Genomic DNA, 21,353 nt, shown 5'->3' with positions numbered 1-21,353 from the left:
AATATGTTGATTCTTGAACACAACTACTTTATGAGTATTGGCTGTGACCCTAAGCATCTTGTTTTCCAGTAATACTACAGGATACATAAATGCCACAGACACATAACTGGGTGAACCTTTTCAGATTGTGACTCAGCTTTGCTAAAATCCCCAGTTAGAGGTGTCCAGAGTTCTTAAGCACACTCTTTTGCTTTGGATCACGACTTTAACCACTCAGTCTCAAGCTTTTCACTTGGACCTGCATGCCACAAGCACATGATTAGGGACAGCTTGATTCAGCCGCTTAAGCTAGGATTTTATGCCTTTAGGCCCTCTTATCCCTTAGTGCTCAAAGCCTTGGATCCTTTTTACCCTTGCCTTTTGGTTTAAAGGGCTATTGGCTTTTTCTGCTTGCTTTTTCCTTTTCTTTTACTATTTTTTTTTGCAAGCTTTGTTCTTCACTGCTTTTTCTTGCTTCAAGAATCAATTTCATGATTTTTCATATTATCAATAACATTTCTCTTTTTTCATCATTCTTTCAAGAGCCAACAATTTTAATATTCGTAAACTTCACTATCAAAAATATGCACTGTTCAAGCATTCATTCAAAAAACAAAAAGTATTGCCACCACAAATAAATAATTTTAAATTCTTCTCTTAAAAACTCGAAATAATTGCATCTTTACTCAAAGAATCTACTATTTTATTCATGTTTAATGATGAAGAGAAAAATAAATTATAGCTTACTTGGAGATAAAAATAAAATTAAAAATAAAGACCCTAATTACTAATATTCATATAACTCTTAAGATAGGTTTTTAATAATAAAAGTTATCACAGAGTTAAGATTAGGACTCAGCAACCTTTATTTTGGGAGATGGATGCACCTTCAATCTGTGGGGTGTCTGGTCCCTCAAGGGAGAGCCTCTGGCGCTTCAGCTCCTGTAGCTCACGCCCTTGCTTTTCTTGCTTGATGAGCGGATAATTTATACGCTTTTTGGCATTCTTTTTAGTATGTTTTTAGTAAGATCTAGTTACTTTTAGGGATGTTTTCATTAGTTTTTATGTTAAATTCACATTTCTGGACTTTACTATGAGTTTGTGTGTTTTTCTGTGATTTCAGGTATTTTCTGGCTGAAATTGAGGGACTTGAGCAAAATCAGATTCAGAGGTTGAAGAAGGACTGCTGATGCAGTTGGATTCTGACCTCCCTGCACTCAAAATGGATTTTCTGGAGCTACAAAAATCAAAAAGGCGCGCTTCCAATTGCGTTGGAAAGTAGACATCTAGGGCTTTCCAGAAATATATAATAGTCCATATTTTGGCCGAGTTTAGATGACGCAAAAAGGCGTTGAACGCCAGTTCTATGCTGCAGTCTGGAGTTAAACGCCAGAAACACGTCACGAACCAGAGTTGAACGCCAAAAACACCTTACAACTTGGCGTTCAACTCCAGAAGAAGCCTCTGCACGTGTAAACTTCAAGCTCAGCCCAAGCACACACCAAGTGGGCCCCGGAAGTAGATTTATGCATCAATTACTTATTTCTGTAAACCCTAGTAACTAGTTTAGTATAAATAGAACTTTTTACTAGTCTTTTAGACATCTTATGATTTTTAGTTCATCTTTAGATCATATTGATCACGTTTGGGGGCTGGCCTTTCGGCCATGCCTGAACCCTTCACTTATGTATTTTCAAACGGTAGAGTTTCTACACTCCATAGATTAAGGTGTGGAGCTCTGCTGTTCCTCATGAATTAATGCAAAGTACTACTGTTTTTCTATTCAATTCAACTTATTCCGCTTCTAAGATATTCATTCGTACTTTAATATGAATGTGATGAACGTGACAATCATCATCATTCCCCCACGAACACGTGCCTGATAACCACTTCCGTTCCACCTTAGATTGAATGAATATCTCTTGGATCTCTTAATCAGAATCTTCATGGTATAAGCTAGATTGATGGCGGCATTCATGAGAATCCGGAAAGTCTAAACCTTGTCTGTGGTATTCCGAGTAGGATTCAGGGATTGAATGACTGTGACGAACTTCAAACTCGCGAGTGCTGGGCGTAGTGACAGACGCAAAAGGAGGGTGAATCCTATTCCAGTATGATCGAGAACCTCCAGATGATTAGCCATGCAGTGACAGCGCATTGGACCATTTCACAGAGAGGATGAAAAGTAGCCATTGACAATGGTGATGTTCTTACATAAAGCCAGCCATGGAAAGGAGTAGGACTGATTGGATGAAGACAACAGGAAAGCAGAAGTTCAGAGGGACGAAAGCATCTCTATACCTTTATCTGAAATTCTCACCAATGATATACATAAGTATTTCTATCTTTATTTTCTGTCTATTTATTATTTATTTTCGAAAATACTATAATCATTTGATATCCGCCTGACTGAGATTTACAAGGTGACCATAGCTTGCTTCAAGCCGACAATCTCCGTGGGATCGACCCTTACTCACATAAGGTTTATTACTTGGATGACCAAGTGCACTTGCTGGTTAGTTGTATCGAAGTTGTGAATGAAAAACGATTTATTAAGACGTGCGTACAAAGTTTTTGGCGCCGTTGCCTGAGATCACAATTTCGTGCACCAAGTTTTTGGCGCCGTTGCCGGGGATTGTTCGAGTTTGGACAACTGACGGTTCATCTTGTTGCTCAGATTAGGTAATTTTCTTTTTGTTTTACTTTCAAAAAAAAATTTTCAAAAATCTTTCAAAAATTTCTCATCTGTTTTCGAAAATTATTTCAGAATTTTTAAGAATGAATTCTAGTGTTTCATGAAACATGTTGAAGCCTGGCTGGCTGTAAAGCCATGTCTAATTCTTTTGGATAGGGGCTTCCAACCATCAGCATAGAGGCAAGTTAATTTGAATATCAGCTGTTGCATGCCTGATTTGTATCTTCTAAAGCTTGGCTGGCTATTAAGCCATGCCTAACCCTCAAATTGGAGCTTTAGACTAAGAGTACAAGATTCCTGGAATTCATATTAAAAATTTTGAAATCCTTATTTTCTTTTTCCTATATGTTTTTTCGAAAATAATATACAAAAATCCAAAAAAAATTAATAAAATCATAAAAATCAAAAATATTTTGTGTTTCTTGTTTGAGTCTTGAGTCAATTTTTAAGTTTGGTGTCAATTGCATACTCATCTTGCATTTTTCGAAAATTACATTCATGCATTGTATTCATCATGATCTTCAAGTTGTTCTTGATAAAACCTTCTTGATTGATCTTCATATTATATTGTTTTGTATTGTATGGTGTTTTTCATATGCATTCTTGAATTCTTAGTGTCTAAGCATTAAAGATTTCTAAGTTTGGTGTCTTGCATGTTTTCTTTGCATCAAAAATTTTTCAAAAATAAGTTCTTGGTGTTCATCTTGATCTTCAAAGTGTTCTTGGTGTTCATCTTGACATTCATAGTGTTCTTGCATTCATCACATGTTTTGATCTAAAATTTCCATGCATTGAGCATTTTCATTGTTTTTCTCTCTCATCATTAAAAATTCAAAAATAAAAAAAAATAATATCTTTCCCTTTTCACTCATAAATTTCGAAAATTTGAGTTGACTTTTTCAAAATTTTTTAAAATCTAGTTGTTTCTTATGAGTCAAATCAAATTTTCAATTTAAAAAAAAAAACTTATCTTTTTCAAATCTTTTTCAAAAATCATATCTTTTCCATTTTTTTATTTTCGAAAATTTCAAAAATCTTTTTCAAAATATTTTCAAAATCTTTTTCTTATTTTTATATCATGTTTTCGAAAATTACATCATTAATTAATGTTTTGATTCAAAATTTCAAGTTTGTTACTTGCTTGTTTAGAAAGATTCAAACTTTAAATTCCAGAATCATATCTTATGATTTCTTGTGAATCAAGTCAGTAATTGTGATTTTAAAAATCAAATCTTTTTCAAAACTAATTTCAATCATATCTTTCTATCATATCTTTTTAAAATTTTATCTTTTTCAAAAATTTAATTTTAAAATATCTTTTCTAACTTCTTATCTTCTTATCTTTTCAAAATTGATTTTCAAAATTTGTTTCAACTAACTAACTAACTTTTTGTTTGTTTCTTATCTTTTTAAAAACTACCTAACTAACTCTCTCTCTCTAATTTTCGAAAATCTCTTCCCTCTTTTTCAAAATTTCTTTTTAATTAACTAATTATTTTAATTTTTTATTTTAATTTTATTTCATTCTTAATTTTCGAAAATTACTAACCTTTTTCAAAAACTATTTTCGAAAATCACTAACTCTTTTTCAAAAATTATTTTCGAAAACTTCTCTCCCTCATCTTCTTCTATTTATTTATTTATTTACTAACACTTCTCTTCATCTCAAATTACTGCTCCTATCCTCACCCTTGTGTTTGGACTATCCATTTTTCTTCACTCTTATTCCCCTTCTTCTTCTACTAACAACAAGGGAACCTCTATACTGTGGTAAAAAAGATCCCTATTATTATTTTTCTGTTCCCTCTTTTTCATATGAGCAGGAGCAAGGACAAAAATATTCTTGTTGAAGCAGACCCTGAACCTGAAAGGACTCTGAAGAGGAAACTAAGAGAAGCTAAAATACAACAATCCAGAGATAACCTTACAGAAATTTTTGAACAAAAAGAGGATATGGCAGCCGAAAATAATAATAATGCAAGGAGGATGCTTGGTGACTTTACTGCACCTAATTCCAATTTACATGGAAGAAGCATCTCCATCCCTACCATTGGAGCAAACAATTTTGAGCTAAAACCTCAATTAGTTTCTCTGATGCAACAAAACTGCAAGTTTCATGGACTTCCATCTGAAGATCCTTTTCAGTTCTTAACTGAATTCTTGCAGATATGTGATACTGTTAAGACTAATGGAGTAGATCCTGAAGTCTACAGGCTCATGCTTTTCCCTTTTGCTGTGAGAGACAGAGCTAGAATATGGTTGGATTCTCAACCTAAAGATAGCCTGAACTCTTGGGATAAGCTAGTCAAGGCTTTCTTAGCCAAGTTCTTTCCTCCTCAAAAGCTGAGTAAGCTTAGAGTGGATGTTCAAACCTTTAGATATAAAGAAGGTGTATCCCTCTATGAAGCTTGGGAGAGATACAAGGAACTGACCAAAAAGTGTCCTTCTGACATGCTTTCGGAATGGACCATCCTGGATATATTCTATGATGGTCTGTCTGAATTGGCTAAAATGTCATTGGATACTTCTGTAGGTGGATCCATTCACCTAAAGAAAATGCCTGCAGAAGCTCAAGAACTCATTGACATGGTTGTTAATAACCAGTTCATGTACACTTCTGAGAGGAATTCTGTGAGTAATGGGACGCCTCAGAAGAAGGGAGTTCTTGAAATTGATACTCTGAATGCCATATTGACTCAGAACAAAATATTGACTCAGCAAGTCAATATGATTTCTCAGAGTCTGAATAGAATGCAAGCTGCATCCAAAAGCACTCAAGAGGCATCTTCTGAAGAAGAAGCTTATGATCTTGAAAACCCTGCAATAGCATAGGTGAATTACATGGGTGAACCTTATGGAAACACCTATAACCCCTCATGGAGAAATCACCCAAATCTCTCATGGAAGGATCAACAAAAGATTCAACAAGGCTTTAATAATGGTGGAAGAAACAGGTTTAGCAATAGCAAGCCTTTTCCATCATCCACTCAGCAACAGACAGAGAACTCTGAACAAAATTCCTCTAATTTAGCAAACTTAGTCTCTGATCTATCTAAGGCCACTGTGAGTTTCATGAATGAAACAAGGTCCTCCATTAGAAATTTGGAAGCACAAGTGGGCCAGCTGAGTAAAAGAATCACTGAAACCCCTCCTAGTACTCTCTCAAGTAATACAGAAGAGAATCCAAAAGGAGAGTGCAAGGCCATTGAATTGACCATCATGGCCGAATCCAAGGAGGAAGGGGAGGATGTGAATCCCAAGGAGGAAGACCTCCTGGGACGTCCAGTGATCAATAAGGAGTTTCTCTTTGAGGAACCAAAGGAATCTAAGACTCATCTAGAGACCATTGAACCTCCTTATGCCATTCATGAGCTCTGATGAGTATTCCTTTTCTGAAGAGAATGAGGATGTTACTGAAGAGCAAGTTGCCAAGTTCCTTGGTGCAATCATGAAGCTGAATACCAATTTATTTGGTAATGAGACTTGGGGAGATGAACCTCCCCTGTTCACCAATGAACTAATTGCATTGGATCAACTGAGATTGCCTCAGAAGAAACAGGATCCTGGAAAGTTCCTAATACCTTGTACCATAGGCACCATGACCTTTGAGAAGGCTCTATGTGACCTTGGGTCAAGAATAAACCTCATGCTACTCTCTGTAATGGAGAAACTGGAAATCTTTGAGGTGCAAGCTGCTAGAATCTCATTAGAGATGGCAGACAATTCCAGAAAATAGGCTTATGGACAAGTAGAGGACATGTTAGTAAAGGTTGAAGGCCTTTACATCCCTGCTGATTTCATAATCCTAGATACTGGGAAGGATGAGGACGAATCCATCATCCTTGGAAGACCCTTCCTAGCCACAGCAAGAGCTGTGATAGATGTTAACAGAGGTGAATTAGTCCTTCAATTGAATGGGGACTCCCTTGTGTTTACAACTCAAGGTTATCCTTCTGTAAACATGGAAAAGAGGCATAGTAAGCTTCTTCCACTGCAGAGTCAACCAGAGCCCCCACAGTCAAACTCTAAGTTTGGTGTTGGGAGGCCACAACCAAACTCTAAGTTTGGTGTTGAACTCCCATATCCAAACTCTAAGTTTGGTGTTGGGAAGTCTCAACAATGCTCTGAACATCTGTGAGGCTCCATGAGAGCCCACTGTCAAGCTATTGACATTAAAGAAGCGCTTGTTGGGAGGCAACCCAATTTTTATTTATCTAATTTTAATTTATTTTTATTGTTATTTTATGTTTTATTAGGTTCATGATCATGTGGAGTCACAAAATAAATATAAAAATTGAAAACGGAATCAAAAACAGCAGAAGAAAAATCATACCTTGGAGGAGGATCTTACTGGCATTTAAACGCCAGTAAGGAGCATCTGGCTGGCGTTCAATGCCAGAATAGAGCATGGATCTGGCGTTGAATGCCAGAAACAAGCATCTGGCTGGCGTTCAACGCCAGAAACATGCTACATTTGGGTGTTGAACGCCCAGAACAAGCATCAGTTTGGCGTTTAAACGCCAGAATTGCATGCAAAGGTGTTTTACATGCCTAATTGGTACAGGGATGCAAATTCTTAACACCTCAGGATCTGTGGACCCCACAGGATCCCCACCTACCTCACCCTCTCTCTCTCTCTCCATTCATGGTCATCCCTTCTGTTTTCCATTTACCACTCACATTCATACACCCCACCTACCTTCAAAATTTAAAATCTCTTTCCCACCCAATCCCACCCATATGGCCGAAAACACACATCCCTCCATCTCCTCCATATCTTCTTCTTCTTCATCTATTCTTTCTTCTCTTTCTCGAGGGCGAGCAATATTCCAAGTTTGGTGTGGTAAAAGTATAAGCTTTTTGTTTTTCCATTACCATTAATGGCACCTAAGGCCAGAGAAACCTCAAGAAAGAGAAAAGGGAAGGCAATTGCTTCCACCTCTGAGCCATGGGAGATGGAAAGATTCATCTCACAAGCCCATCACTTAGAAAAGGATGGAACAAACAAGAGAGCCTATTCATGGAGCTCAAGAAACACATGAGGAAGCTCACCATCAAGAAATCCCTGAGATACCTCAAGGGATGCACTTTCCTCCACAGAATTTTTGGGAGCAAATCAACACCTCCCTAGGAGAATTAAGTTTCAACATGGGACAACTAAGGGTGGAACATCAAGAGCACTCCATCATCCTTCATGAAATTAGAGAAGATCAAAAAGCAATGAGGGAAGAGCAACAAAGACAAGGAAGAGACATAGAAGAGCTCAAGGACATCATTGGTTCCTCAAGAAGGAAACGCCACCATCACTAAAGTGGACTCATTCCTTGTTCTCAAATTCTCTATTTTTCATTTTCTTTATGTTAAGTGCTTATCCATGTTTGTGTCTTATTACATGATCATTAGTATTTAGTAACTTTGTCTTAAAGTTATGAATGTCCTATGAATCCATCACCTCTCTTAAATGAAAAATGTTTTAATTCAAAAGAACAAGAAGTACATGAGTTTCGAATTTATCCTTGAACTTAGTTTAATTATATTGATGTAGTGACAATACTTTTTATTTTCTGAATGAATGCTTGAACAGTGCATATGTCTTTTGAAGTTGTTGTTTATGAATGTTAAATATGTTGGCTCTTGAAAGAATGATGACAAGGAGACATGTTATTTGATAATCTGAAAAATCATAAAAATGATTCTTGAAGCAAAAAAAAGCAGTGAATACAAAAGCTTGCAGAAAAAAATAGAAAAAAAAATAATGGCAAAAAATGGAAAAAGAAAAAGCAAGCAGAAAAAGCCAAAAGCTCTTAAAACCAAAAGGCAAGAGCAAAAAGCCAATAACCCTTAAAACCAAAAGGCAAGGGTAAATAAAAAGGATCCCAAGGCTTTGAGCATCAGTAGATAGGAGGGCCTAAAGGAATAAAATCCTGGCCTAAGCAGCTAAACCAAGCTGTCCCTAACCATGTGCTTGTGGCGTGAAGGTGTCAAGTAAAAACTTGAGACTGAGCGGTTAAAGTCAAGGTCCAAAGCAAAAAAAGAGTGTGCTTAAGAACCCTGGACACCTCTAATTGGGGACTTTAGCAAAGCTGAGTCACAATCTGAAAAGGTTCACCCAGTTATGTGTCTGTGGCATTTATGTATCCGGTGGTAATACTGGAAAACAAAGTGCTTAGGGCCACGGCCAAGACTCATAAAGTAGCTGTGTTCAAGAATCAATATACTGAACTAGGAGAATCGATAACACTATCTAAACTCTGAGTTCCTATAGATGCCAATCATTCTGAACTTCAATGGATAAAGTGAGATGCCAAAACTATTCAAAAGGCAAAAAGCTACAAGTCCCACTCATCTGATTGGAGCTATGTTTCATTGATATTTTGGAATTTATAGTATATTCTCTTCTTTTTATCCTATTTGATTTTCAGTTGCTTGGGGACAAGCAACAATTTAAGTTTGGTGTTGTGATGAGCGGATAATTTATACGCTTTTTGGCATTGTTTTTAGTAGGATCTAGTTACTTTTAGGGATGTTTTCATTAGTTTTTATGTTAAATTCACATTTCTGGACTTTACTATAAGTTTGTGTGTTTTTCTGTGATTTCAGGTATTTTCTGGCTGAAATTGAGGGACTTGAGCAAAAATCAGATTCAGAGGTTGAAGAAGGACTGCTGATGCTGTTGGATTCTGACCTTCCTGTACTCAAAGTGGATTTTCTAGAGCTACAGAACTCAAAAAGGCGCGCTTCCAATTGCGTTGGAAAGTAGACATCCAGGGCTTTCCAGCAATATATAATACTCTATACTTTGGCCGAGTTTAGACGACGCAAAAGGGCGTTGAATGCCAGTTCTACGCTGTAGTCTGGAGTTAAATGCCAGAAACACGTCACGAACCAGAGTTGAATGCCAAAAACACATTACAACTTGGCGTTCAACTCCAGAAGAAGCCTCTGCACGTGTAAACTTCAAGCTCAACCCAAGCACACACCAAGTAGGCCCCGAAAGTGGATTTATGCATCAATTACTTATTTCTGTAAACCCTAGTAACTAGTTTAGTATAAATAGAACTTTTTACTAGTCTTTTAGACATCTTATGATTTTTAGTTCATCTTTAGATCATATTGATCACATTTGGGGGCTGGCTTCTCGGCCATGCCTGAACCTTTCACTTATGTATTTTCAAACGGTAGAGTTTCTACACTCCATAGATTAAGGTGTGGAGCTCTGCTGTTCCTCATGAATTAATGCAAAGTACTACTATTTTTCTATTCAATTCAACTTATTCTGCTTCTAAGATATTCATTCGTACTTCAATATGAATGTGATGAACGTGACAATCATCATCATTCTCCCACGAACGCGTGCCTGACAACCACTTCCGTTCCACCTTAGATTGAATGAATATCTCTTGGATCTCTTAATCAGAATTTTCGTGGTATAAGCTAGATTGATGGCGGCATTCATGAGAATCCAGAAAGTCTAAACCTTGTCTGTGGTATTCCAAGTAGGATTCAGGGATTGAATGACTGTGACGAACTTCAAACTCGCGAGTGCTAGGCGTAGTGACAGACGCAAAAGGAGGGTGAATCCTATTCCAGTATGATCGAGAACCTCCAGATGATTAGCCATGCAGTGACAGCGCATCGGACCATTTTCACAGAGAGGATGAAAAGTAGCCATTGACAATGGTGATGTTCTTACATAAAGCCATCCATGGAAAGGAGTAGGACTGATTGGATGAAGACAACAGGAAAGCAGAAGTTCAGAGGGACGAAAGCATCTCTATACCTTTATCTGAAATTCTCACCAATGATATACATAAGTATTTCTATCTTTATTTTCTATCTATTTATTATTTATTTTCGAAAATACTATAATCATTTGATATCTGCCTGGCTGAGATTTACAAGGTGACCATAGCTTGCTTCAAGCCGACAATCTCCGTGGGATCGACCCTTACTCACGTAAGATTTATTACTTGGACGACCCAGTGCACTTGCTGGTTAGTTGTATCGAAGTTGTGAATGAAAAACGATTTATTAAGACGTGCGTACAGAGTTTTTGTCGCCGTTGCCTGAGATCACAATTTCGTGCACCATTGCTCCTTAAGCAGTTTGCAGAGCATGCTATTTTGATTTTGCTGTTCTTCCTTAAGTTGATCTATAGCTTCTTGCAGCTTGGTGACAGATGCTTCTAGGCGGGTTCAGTAGTCAATCTGAGGAATTTCTAGGAGGAACTCATACGCCCTCCTTTTGATGGAGTTGTCTTACACTTGTTGTCCTTCCATTGACTTCTTGGTGATTGGGTGCTCGACTGAGATGTACTCATCTACTCCCATCTTCACCCCAGCATCTTTGCATAGCAGAGAGATTAAGCTTGGGTAAGCCAATTTGGCTTCAGTGGAGTTCTTATTTGCAATTGTGTAAATCTCACAAGAAATCAGATGATGAATCTCCACTTCGATTCCCAGCAGAATGCAATGAATCATCACTACTCTTTTGACAGTGACCTCAGAGCGGTTGTTAGTGGGCAGTATAGAACGCCCAATGAAGTCCAACCAGCCCCTAGCAACTGGTTTGAGATCTCCTCTCTTGAGTTGGTTTGGGATACCTTTTGTGTTGGTTATCCACTTAGTTCCAGGGAGGCATATGTCCTATAGAACTTGGTCCAATCCTTTATCTACTCTCACCATTCTCCTATTAAAGGATTCTGGATCATCTTGCAGTTGAGGTAGCTTGAAGACCTCTCTTATTTTGTCAAGGTGGAAGTAAATAATCCTCCCTCTGACCATAGTTCGAAAGGTATGGAAAGCGGTTTTAGTCATTCTCTACTTATCTGTCAGCCACAGATTTAAGTAGAATTCCTGAACCATGTTTCTTCCCACCTTTGTCTCAGGATTAGCTAGAATTTCCCAGCCTCTGTTCGAAATCTGCTCTTAGATCCCCGGATATTCGTCTTCTTTCAGATCGAATTTAACTTACGGGATCACTGACCTCAGACCCATTATTTTGTGGTAATGGTCTGCATGTTCTTTGGTTAAGAACCTCTCTTGATTCCAAAGTGGCTTTGGAGTATTCTCTTTTTTGCCTCTTGAAGTGGTTTATTTTTTCTTAGGAGCCATGATCTTAATGAGTCTTAGCTCAGTGGTCACGGAAAAACACACCAAACTTAGAGGTTTGCTTGTCCTCAAGCAAAAGAAAGGAAATGAGAGGAATAGGAGGAGAGTCAAGTTCGAATGATGGAGAGATGGGGATGGCCGAACATTGATGCCAAGGCATCTTAGGCTAGTTTCACTAGCATTTTTCTGTTAGTTTTAGTTGTTTTATGCATTTTCTTGAGCTTAAAGTAACCAAGAATGGTTAAATGAATAACAAAGCAATGAACCATCCAAACAGTATGATTTTAATGCAAATTCCATGAGTTTTAGTTATATTACTTGAATGCTATGAATGGAAGATTTCTCATGAAATTTTGCAAGACTTTGATGCAATTGTTTGGATGATTTCAGGGAAGAAGAGGCTAAGCAAGGAAGCAACAAAATCAATAAAGGAAGCTTGAATATCACATGTGGAGTTTAAGTTCCAGTTTAAGCCTAAATTGGAGCTTAAACGCCAGAATCAGGAAGGCTAAGAAATGCTGGAATTGAAGTTTAACCTCCAGTTTAACCTTAAACTGGAGGTTAAACGCCAGAAGTGAGAAGGACACCAAGGAGGGCAGTTCCACGTTTAACCTCCAGTTTAACCTTAAACTGGAGGTTAAACGCCAGAAAGGGGAAAGGCACCAGGGAGCCATTTCCACGTTTAAGCTCCAGTTTGACCTTAAACTGGAGCTTAAACGTGTTCGACCAAGTTTCTCCTCCAGGGTTGCTTTCTCCATTTCCACGTTTAAGCTCCAGTTTAACCTTAAACTGGAGCTTAAACGTGTTCGACACCTCCAGGGCTACCTTCTAAGCTTCCACGTTTAAGCTCCAGTTTAACCTTAAACTGGAGCTTAAACGTGTTCGACCTCCAGGATGCCTTCTTCCATTTCCACGTTTAAGCTCCAGTTTAACCTTAAACTGGAGCTTAAACGTGTTCGACCTCCAGGGCTGCCTTTTCTATTTCCACGTTTAAGCTTCAGTTTAACCTTAAACTGAAGCTTAAACGTGTTCGACTATATTACCCTCCAGGGCTGCCTTCTTCCATTTCCACGTTTAAGCTTCAGTTTAACCTTAAACTGAAGCTTAAACGTGCTTCCACAAAAGGCATCACTGGAAGTGTCTGGCGTTTAAGCTGCAGTTTAAGCTTAAACTGCAACTTAAACGCCACTCTTGGAAAAGGTTTCTGGGCCAAAAATATTGCGGTTTAAGTTAGTATTTGAGCACAAACATTAACTTAAACTTACTCTGGTATGAAACCCAATTGAATATCATGGTTTATGGGATTGGGCCTGAAGGATTGATGAGTCTGAAATTTCAATTTATTGAGTCATGTGTCATTATTTGATTATCACTAAGTTGGCTCAATGAATGTTACAGAATTTGGATCAACAGCCTCATCAAGATTATGGATCATAAACCCAAGGCAAAAGGAAAGCAGGGAGAAGCCTCAAAGCCCAAGAAACACAACAGAAGCTCAATATAGAAAGTGTATAAATAGGATAGAATTTAAGTTAGAGAGGGCACTGGAACTTTTACCTTTTCATTTAGCTAGTTTTTATATCTTTGTAGTTGAATTCAGAGCTATGACTCACTAAACCCCTTTCATTTGGTTAGGGAGCTCTATTGTAATTCAATGAATCAATAATAGTTTATCTTCTTCTTCAATCTTTTCTCTTGAATTTTGTTAGAAAGCTTCTCGATCTAATTCCATTGGGTAGTTGTCTTGGGAAAGAAACTACCCATAATTGGAATCCTTCGGAACCTTGGGAAAGGAATGGAGGATTCATGCTAGAGAAGCTTTCTCACAGTGAATTGGATTGGGGTTTGGATGGATATTGTGACATGTAATCCTACCAAATTGTGGTTCATGAAACTGTGTGGTATAATCAGTGATCGAGCATCATCTCTTCTTATGAACATTTAAACCAAGGGATTGGGAATTTGTTTGTTTTTAGAGAGAATTGGTGAGCCAAGGGATTGGGATCCAATCATATAAGATTGCCAAGCAAAATTCAATGAACGCATTGGTTGAGGAAGAGATAAACATGTTTTGATTCGGAGATCTCAATATCTCCTAACACCCAATGAATTCCTCATTTCTGATTTCCACTTTCTCTTTACATTCTGCAACTCAATTCATGCAATCACCCCCATTCCCTTTTAATTTCAGCAATTTAGCTTCTGCTCTTTAATTCATGCAATTTAAGATTCCACCATTTCAATTTCTTGTCATTTACTTTTCCCGCCAATTTTACATTCCGCAATTCTCATCTAAATCTTGATTCCGCTCAACTAGAACACACTTCTAATCCGAATTGCTCACTCAACCAATCCTTGTGGGATTCGACCTCACTCTATTGTGAGTTTTTACTTGACGATAACCGGTGCACTTGCCGGAAGGAATTTTGCCGATCGTGCAATTTCCTAAATCGTAGCATAACTAGTTTATGCGCATCAAGTTTATGGCGCCGTTGCCGGGGATTGGTTTTCGATTGACAATTCTCAAATTGGAAGTTAACTAGATTGAGCATTTTTTTTTTGTTTTGATTAATTCAGTACATGTTACTTGTTGAATTTCAATTTCTGCACTCTGTTACATGCTTTCTTTCTTTATGCCTTTAAATTCAAGCAACTAACTCACTGACTCACTAACTGTTTGAATTAATTCCTCAATTGCTCTAACCATACTCTTCCATTAACCAAGAGTATTTCACTTGTTTGTTGCCTGTGCTGTGTTCTTGTATGACAAGTAGGAGAGGAGAGACATCAACTCCTCCATATACCGAACCAGAGAGGACCCTTCATAGACTGAGAAGGGAAGCAAGAGGGAAGAGAGTACTGGGAGAAGAGGAATCTGAAGGAGAATCTGAGGACAATTTTGAGGAGCTTTAGATCTCAATATGGATAGAGAAGTTCACAACCATGAGAGAGCTGATGGAAACAATGCCATTCCTGAGAGGAGGGTTCTTAGTTCATACATAAACCCAACCTCTGGGAATTGTGGTAGCAGCATTCAGAAACCACCCATTCAGGCCAACAATTTTGAACTCAAACCACAGCTAATATCACTTGTGGAGAATCATTGTTCATTTGGTGGGAGTGCTAATGAAGATCCCAACCAACATCTCACAAAATTTCTGAGAATTTGTGACACTGTGAAGTCCAATGGAGTCCAGGAAGATGCCTATAAACTGCTTTTGTTCCCATTTTCACTTAGGGACAAAGCAGCTAAGTGGCTGGAATCATTCCCAAGGGGGAGTCTAACAACATGGGATGAGGTGGAAAGCAAGTTTTTGGCACGTTTCTACCCCCCACAAAAGGTCAATAGGCTTCGATCTGAGGTTCAGACTTTTAGACAACAAGATGGTGAAACTCTCTACGAGGCATGGGAGAGATTCAAGGATTTGACAAGGAAATGCCCACCAGACATGTTCCATGATTGGGTGCAATTGCATATTTTCTATGATGGACTCTCTTATGAATCAAGGAAGGCTGTAGACCATTCATCAGGAGGTTCATTGAACAGGAAAAAGACTGTGGAAGAAGCCATTGAAGTGATTGAGACAGTGGCTGAGAATGAGTACTACTATGCATCAGAGAGGCACAACACTAAGGGAGTCATGGAGCTGAACCATGTTGATACAATTCTAGCCCAAAACAAGGTGTTTGCCAAGCAACTAGCAGAGCTTACCAGGCAATTAGAAACAAAGCAAGTGGCTGCAATACACACACAAGATCAAGAGGAAGTAAGCATTGAAGGAGGTGATTGGGAAGAGGCCAACTATGTGGGAAACCAACAAAGGCAATCATATGATCCACATTCCAACACTTACAACCCAGGATGGAAAAATCACCCAAACTTTGGGTGGGGGAACCAACAAACCCAACCACAAAACCACAAACCTTACAACCACAACCAACATAACAATTCCACATACCAAAACTCCAACCAAAGATCATACCAAGCCACACAAAACACTTACTCCCAACCATCATATCATGGCCAAAATAATCAACCTACCCAACCTAATCCGAACCAACAATTTCAAGATCAATTAAACCGGATAGAAGGAATGATGGCAACCATGAGTCAAGACATAACCGAATTGAAAAGCTTCAGGGATGATGTGAGAGCTACCTTAAGAAACCATGGTGAAAAACTCAAGAGGATGGAGTCTCAAGTAGGAGAGCTATCTCAACAGGCCCCCAAATCAACTGCAGTGTTCCCTAGTGACACAGAAAAGAATCCTAAAGGGGAACAAAAGAGAGTGAGATGGGAAGAATGCAAGGCCATCACCATATTGAAGGAAGTCTCAGAAGAAGAAGGAATCAGGCCCTCAGAACAGGAGCCAGAAATCTTGAAGGAAGGTGTGGAGGAAGCTAAGCAGGAAAGTGAAACTGAGCAAGCCAAGGAACTGCAAAAAGGCACGATGGAAACATACCAACCAAAAGCACCATTTCCTCAGAGGTTAGGAGGAGGTGAAAAAGGGAAAACCTATTCAAGGTTTTTAGAGACATTTAAGTCTCTCCATATCAATATTCCCTTTCTTGAGATTCTCCATCAAATGCCTACACACATCACGTATTTAAAGGAATTGTTGAGCAAGAAAAGAGTTTTGAAGGGAGGACAAACGGTAACAATGAACAAAGAATGCAGTGCCCTCATCAAGAAGGACACAGTCTCTAAGAAAACAGACCCAGGAAGCTTTCATATTCCTTGCATCATAGGAGAAACAAAAATTGACAGAGGATTCTGTGATCTAGGAGCTAGCATAAATGTGATGCCTCTAACTCTTATGAAGAGGCTACAACTGAATGAGGTGAGATCCACTGATGTAATCATACAACTGGCTGACAAAACTCAGAAGCAAGCTGAAGGGGTAGTTGAGAATGTGCTGGTGAAAGTGGGAGATTATTACTTCCCCACAGACTTTGTCATTTTGGACATGGAGGAAAGCTACCTACACCCTATCATTCTGGGAAGGCCATTTCTAGCCACTGCTAGAGCACTCATAGATGTAGAACAAGGAGAGCTAATTTTGAGAATACATGATGAACAGCTCATTTTCAATGTTTTCAAACCTGCATCTGAGCCTGAACCAGAACATGAAAAGCCTAAGGATGAGAGTAGCCATCTGTATCTGGAGGAAAGCAATCCGGCAGCTGAAACTCTGAAACAGTCCTTGGAAAGCAAACAAGAATTGCAAGAGTTAAAGCCACAAGAATCAATAGAAACAGATCAGAAGGATCCTCCCGGCATAAGGGTCAATGAAGAAAGCTTCAAGAGAAAGGGAAGCATTGTAAAGAAATTGCCAAGAGGGTGGAGAAACAAGAAAATTCCCACTGAAGGTTTCTCTCCGGGAGATAAAGTGATATCAAGTCATTATCTGCCAATCCCACCTGACCTCAAAACCATTCCTTCCCAGCTCCCTCAAGTATTCACAATCAGGAAAGTTCTTTCTATGGAACATTTAGAGGTCATGAAGGAATCAAGTGGGGACGTTTGCATAGTGAGAGGAGAAAACGTCAAGCACTACAATCCACCCTAACAAGGGACAACCGTCAAGCTAGTGACGTTAAAGAAGCGCTTCATGGGAGGCAACCCATGTTTTTAATATCCTTACTCTTTTTTGTTTTGTTTTGTTTTGCATCTAATAAAGCATGGTTTCTTATGCATGAACTTGAATCCTCAGGACAACTGCTGAAAGAGTGCACTAAACATTGCATATAAAATACAATTTGTCTCTAAGTTTGGTGTGCCTGAAGGCACCCCAAACTTTATTCAAAATGCATTCAATTTTTCATGCAAAGAGCACAACCAAACATTAAGTTTGGTGTTCCTCCGTGAACACGGTTCATGAAAAGCAAGAAGTTCCTCTGGATTTCGAAATTCATGACAAGTAGACCATTCGCATGTTTTTGGTTTCAATTACTTAGGGTAGTAAATTTGTTTAGAATCAAAGAGCCAAAGTGACTATGATTTATTAGAATTATGCACATTCATTAAGGACAACCAATATGGATTTCATGTCATCAGGAGACTTTACCAAACACTAAGTTTGGTGTCCAATAATAAGTGTACATACATACAAAAGTCACGGCTATAAGCTCATGAAGTCAATCATTGATTTACATGTGCAAGTACTATTCATCATTCACATGGACCGAAAAATGATAGCAAACTTGTTTGTTTGTGCAGGTACAAAAGAAAAGACAAAAATGGAGGAAAAAGACAAAGGGAGGTACGGTGCTTGGTCAAAAAGAAAAGTTCACAAGTCTTTGAAACTAACACATGGGAAAAGGAAGTTCTGCAAGAAAAGATAGCTACATGTACAACTTAATGCACCCAGAATACTTCCAAGAAAATGAAAAGCAATTCGTCCTTCTCCCTAATTCATATATTTACCATCAAGCCACCCTTCACAAACCACCCTAGCCGTCCATTTTTCACTTATGGGCACTATAAAGAACCACTTGGGGAACGAGTTCCACACCACCAATTCTCCTTCATGCACATTTTCCTTCATCATAGCATAACTATCTCTTGCCGAAAACAACCTCACCACATTTCCAACAACACTTCTTGTTTCACCTTGTCAACTTTAGCTTGTAACTTACCAAAACCAAAGAACCAATGGCAGCCTCATCTAGCCACAAAAGAAGAAAAGACAAGCAACCAATGGAGGAGAGCAGGGAATTCGATGCAAGGAGATACAAATCAGTTTTCCATGAGATTCAAGCCGAATGGATGAGACCAAAAAGGGTACTAGCTGAGGTTCCCTTTGACCTTGAAAAGGATGAGTTCCCAGGTGTTTGGGAGAAGATCAAAAAGAGGAAGTGGGAGCTCCTGACTAAGCCAATCACTAAAATCAACATCAACTTGGTGAAGGAGTTCTATGCAAATGCAGTGAGGGAAGACTCAACCAAGAAACCCACATACAAAAGCTATGTGAGAGGGGTGGAAGTTGACTTCAGCCCCAAGGCAATCATGAAAACTCTTGGCCTGAAAAACATACATTTCAGCCAAGCAAGTTATGAGGAAAGGATGATAGGAGAACCTGACTATACAACTATTGCTGAAGACCTTTGTGCCATCAGAGCTGAATGGGTGAGAAAAACAAGAGGGGCTCCAAGAGTTTTGAGAAGGGGAGACCTAACACCGGAAGCTAAAGGGTGGTATGCAATAGTTAGGAGATCCATCCTACCCACTGCAAACTCTTCAGAAATAGTCCCTAAAAGAGCCATCTTGCTACATTGCATTATGGTGGGAGGGGAAATCAAAGTTCATAAACTCATTGCTGAACAGATACAAGAGTTTAGTGAGAAAAGTGACCCTGAATCCTGGCTCCACTTCCCTAGCACCATCATTAGACTATGCATCGATGCCCAAGTACCACTTGAAGATGAAAGACCTAATTGGCTATATCCTGGATTGGCCATAACTGCGTACAGAATGACTCTTGGCCCAACTCCTCCAAGACATACAAAAAGAAGAAATGAAGAAGGGCAACAAGCGGAAGAAGAGCAAGAAGCTGAACAAGAAGGACAGGAAGGAGAAGATAGAGAAGAAGAGCAAGAAGAGCAAGCAATTCCAGAAAGAAGACAACGAACTCCTAGAGACCCCATGGATATGAGCAGAATGCAGGAAATCATGGAAGGAATGTCTCAACAATACATGAGGTCTCAGGAGAGACAAGAGGACTTTCACCTAAAAATGATGGATATGCAAAGGAACTTTGAATCAAGATTCTTGGATCTGCAAAGGGAACAGAATTTACATTTACAGGAATCCTTCAGCCACATATGCCAACACCAAGATGCCAATGTCTTGGCAATCAAGGAAGCCACCACTTTACAGAATGCAAGATACTCAGTCCAAGCTGATTACAACATCAGTTCGCAAATCAAGCTTAACTACATAGGGGAACATCTACACAAGATGGACCCAGCATTCCCAGCTTTTGATGAGTATTTCAAAGGGAGGAAAGAAGGAGAAATAAACAAGGCAATGATCCTTGAAAAAGGAGTGGAAGAAACAATGAAAAAGGCTGGATTCTGGAAAAAGCTCATAAGAAAAGACAAAGGAAGCACAAGTAGTCAAAAAGAGGCAGGAAGCAAGAAGAAGCAGGATCCCAAGAATTAAGAAGAACCAAGCAATAAATAAGAGGTGGTCTCGTTCCTTAATAATCAAATGATAATTGGTGAATTGTCTTTATGAGCTTTCTTTCATCACAAGTCATTTAAGTGTTATGTGGAGTTTTTTTTTAGTATGAGTGTCTGTTTATTGCTTTGAATAAAGTGAATGCCTAGATGTTTGGATATAACTTCACCTTCTTAAACAAGTGCTTGCCATGCTTGTTCTGTTTCCAAAAATAAAAGAAAAGTTTGAACAAAAGTAACTTGGCTAAATTAGTGACAAATCAAGTAGAATTAAGTGGTGGTATGCATGCTTGATTGTTTAAGTCAGATCACTGGAAATAGAGTGTAGAATTATCATTTTTTTGTATAGAAATTGAAAACTGTCTATGGATCTTGATGAATAAATGTCTTTGGCCATGAAAAAGAAAGAAAAAGAAGAAGAAAAAGCCACTGAAAAAGGGCAACCAAAAAGCAAAAAAATTGAGAAAATAAGCTAGGCACCAATGGTTTGAACTTCTGAGACAAATGCCTGTGGTGTTTATGTATTAAGGATATGCTTGGATGAATAGGTTCTGAGGAGTGTTTCAACACTTGGTAACTTGGGTTAACTAACCCGGGATTATCAACCAAAAGTCCATTATCAAGAGCAACCTAAATACAAAACATTTAGTCACACAAAGAGGTGCTGGGCACCAATGTCTCAAGAAGAAATGTGAACCAAAATGCCTAAAGTGGATATGTGTAGTGCACTGATAAGAAAAAGAAAATGCCAAAGGCTTGTGCAACACATGACACTAAGAAAACAAGGAGCAAAGAAGCTCTAAGAAAAAGAAAAGAAAAACAAAGAAGAGAAAAGTGCCAAGGACATAAGAATAACAAGAGGCCATAGCAGTGTTTGATGGATGCAATGAAAAAGTGATAATTCTACCTGATAAGTATGAAAAAGTGATGCTGCAACTTTCTGCATAAAACCCTTCTGATGAACTTCAAATGCTTGCTAATATAGCCAATGTAATTGCTTTCTGTTTCATACTTTCTTCTCAAATAACTCAGGACTTGCTTAGGGACAAGCAAGTATTAAGTTTGGTGTTGTGATGCCAAGGCATCTTAGGCTAGTTTCACTAGCATTTTTCTGTTAGTTTTAGTTGTTTTATGCATTTTCTTGAGCTTAAAGTAACCAAGAATGGTTAAATGAATAACAAAGCAATGAACCATCCAAACAGTATGATTTTAATGCAAATTCCATGAGTTTTAGTTATATTACTTGAATGCTATGAATGGAAGATTTCTCATGAAATTTTGCAAGACTTTGATGCAATTGTTTGGATGATTTCAGGGAAGAAGAGGCTAAGCAAGGAAGCAACAAAATCAATAAAGGAAGCTTGAATATCACATGTGGAGTTTAAGTT

General features: G+C 38.5%; 2 non-coding genes across 2 annotated transcripts; both read right to left on the bottom strand.

The window, feature by feature from the left end:
• Window positions 1-5,023: 5,023 nt before the first annotated feature.
• LOC112773948 (small nucleolar RNA R71) lies at window positions 5,024-5,131 on the bottom strand. The gene has a single exon (XR_003188467.1). It is a non-coding gene; the product is annotated as a small nucleolar RNA R71 (small nucleolar RNA).
• Window positions 5,132-15,131: 10,000 nt separating this feature from the next.
• On the bottom strand, window positions 15,132-15,235 carry LOC112774190 (small nucleolar RNA R71). The gene has a single exon (XR_003188689.1). It is a non-coding gene; the product is annotated as a small nucleolar RNA R71 (small nucleolar RNA).
• Between the last annotated feature and the right edge of the window lie 6,118 nt (window positions 15,236-21,353).

This window comes from Arachis hypogaea, chromosome 18 (genome assembly GCF_003086295.3).
Source record: "Arachis hypogaea cultivar Tifrunner chromosome 18, arahy.Tifrunner.gnm2.J5K5, whole genome shotgun sequence".
In the NCBI taxonomy this organism is placed as follows: domain Eukaryota; kingdom Viridiplantae; phylum Streptophyta; class Magnoliopsida; order Fabales; family Fabaceae; genus Arachis; species Arachis hypogaea.
Note: the sequence above shows the minus strand (reverse complement) of the source record. Positions and strands in the feature narration are given on the sequence as shown.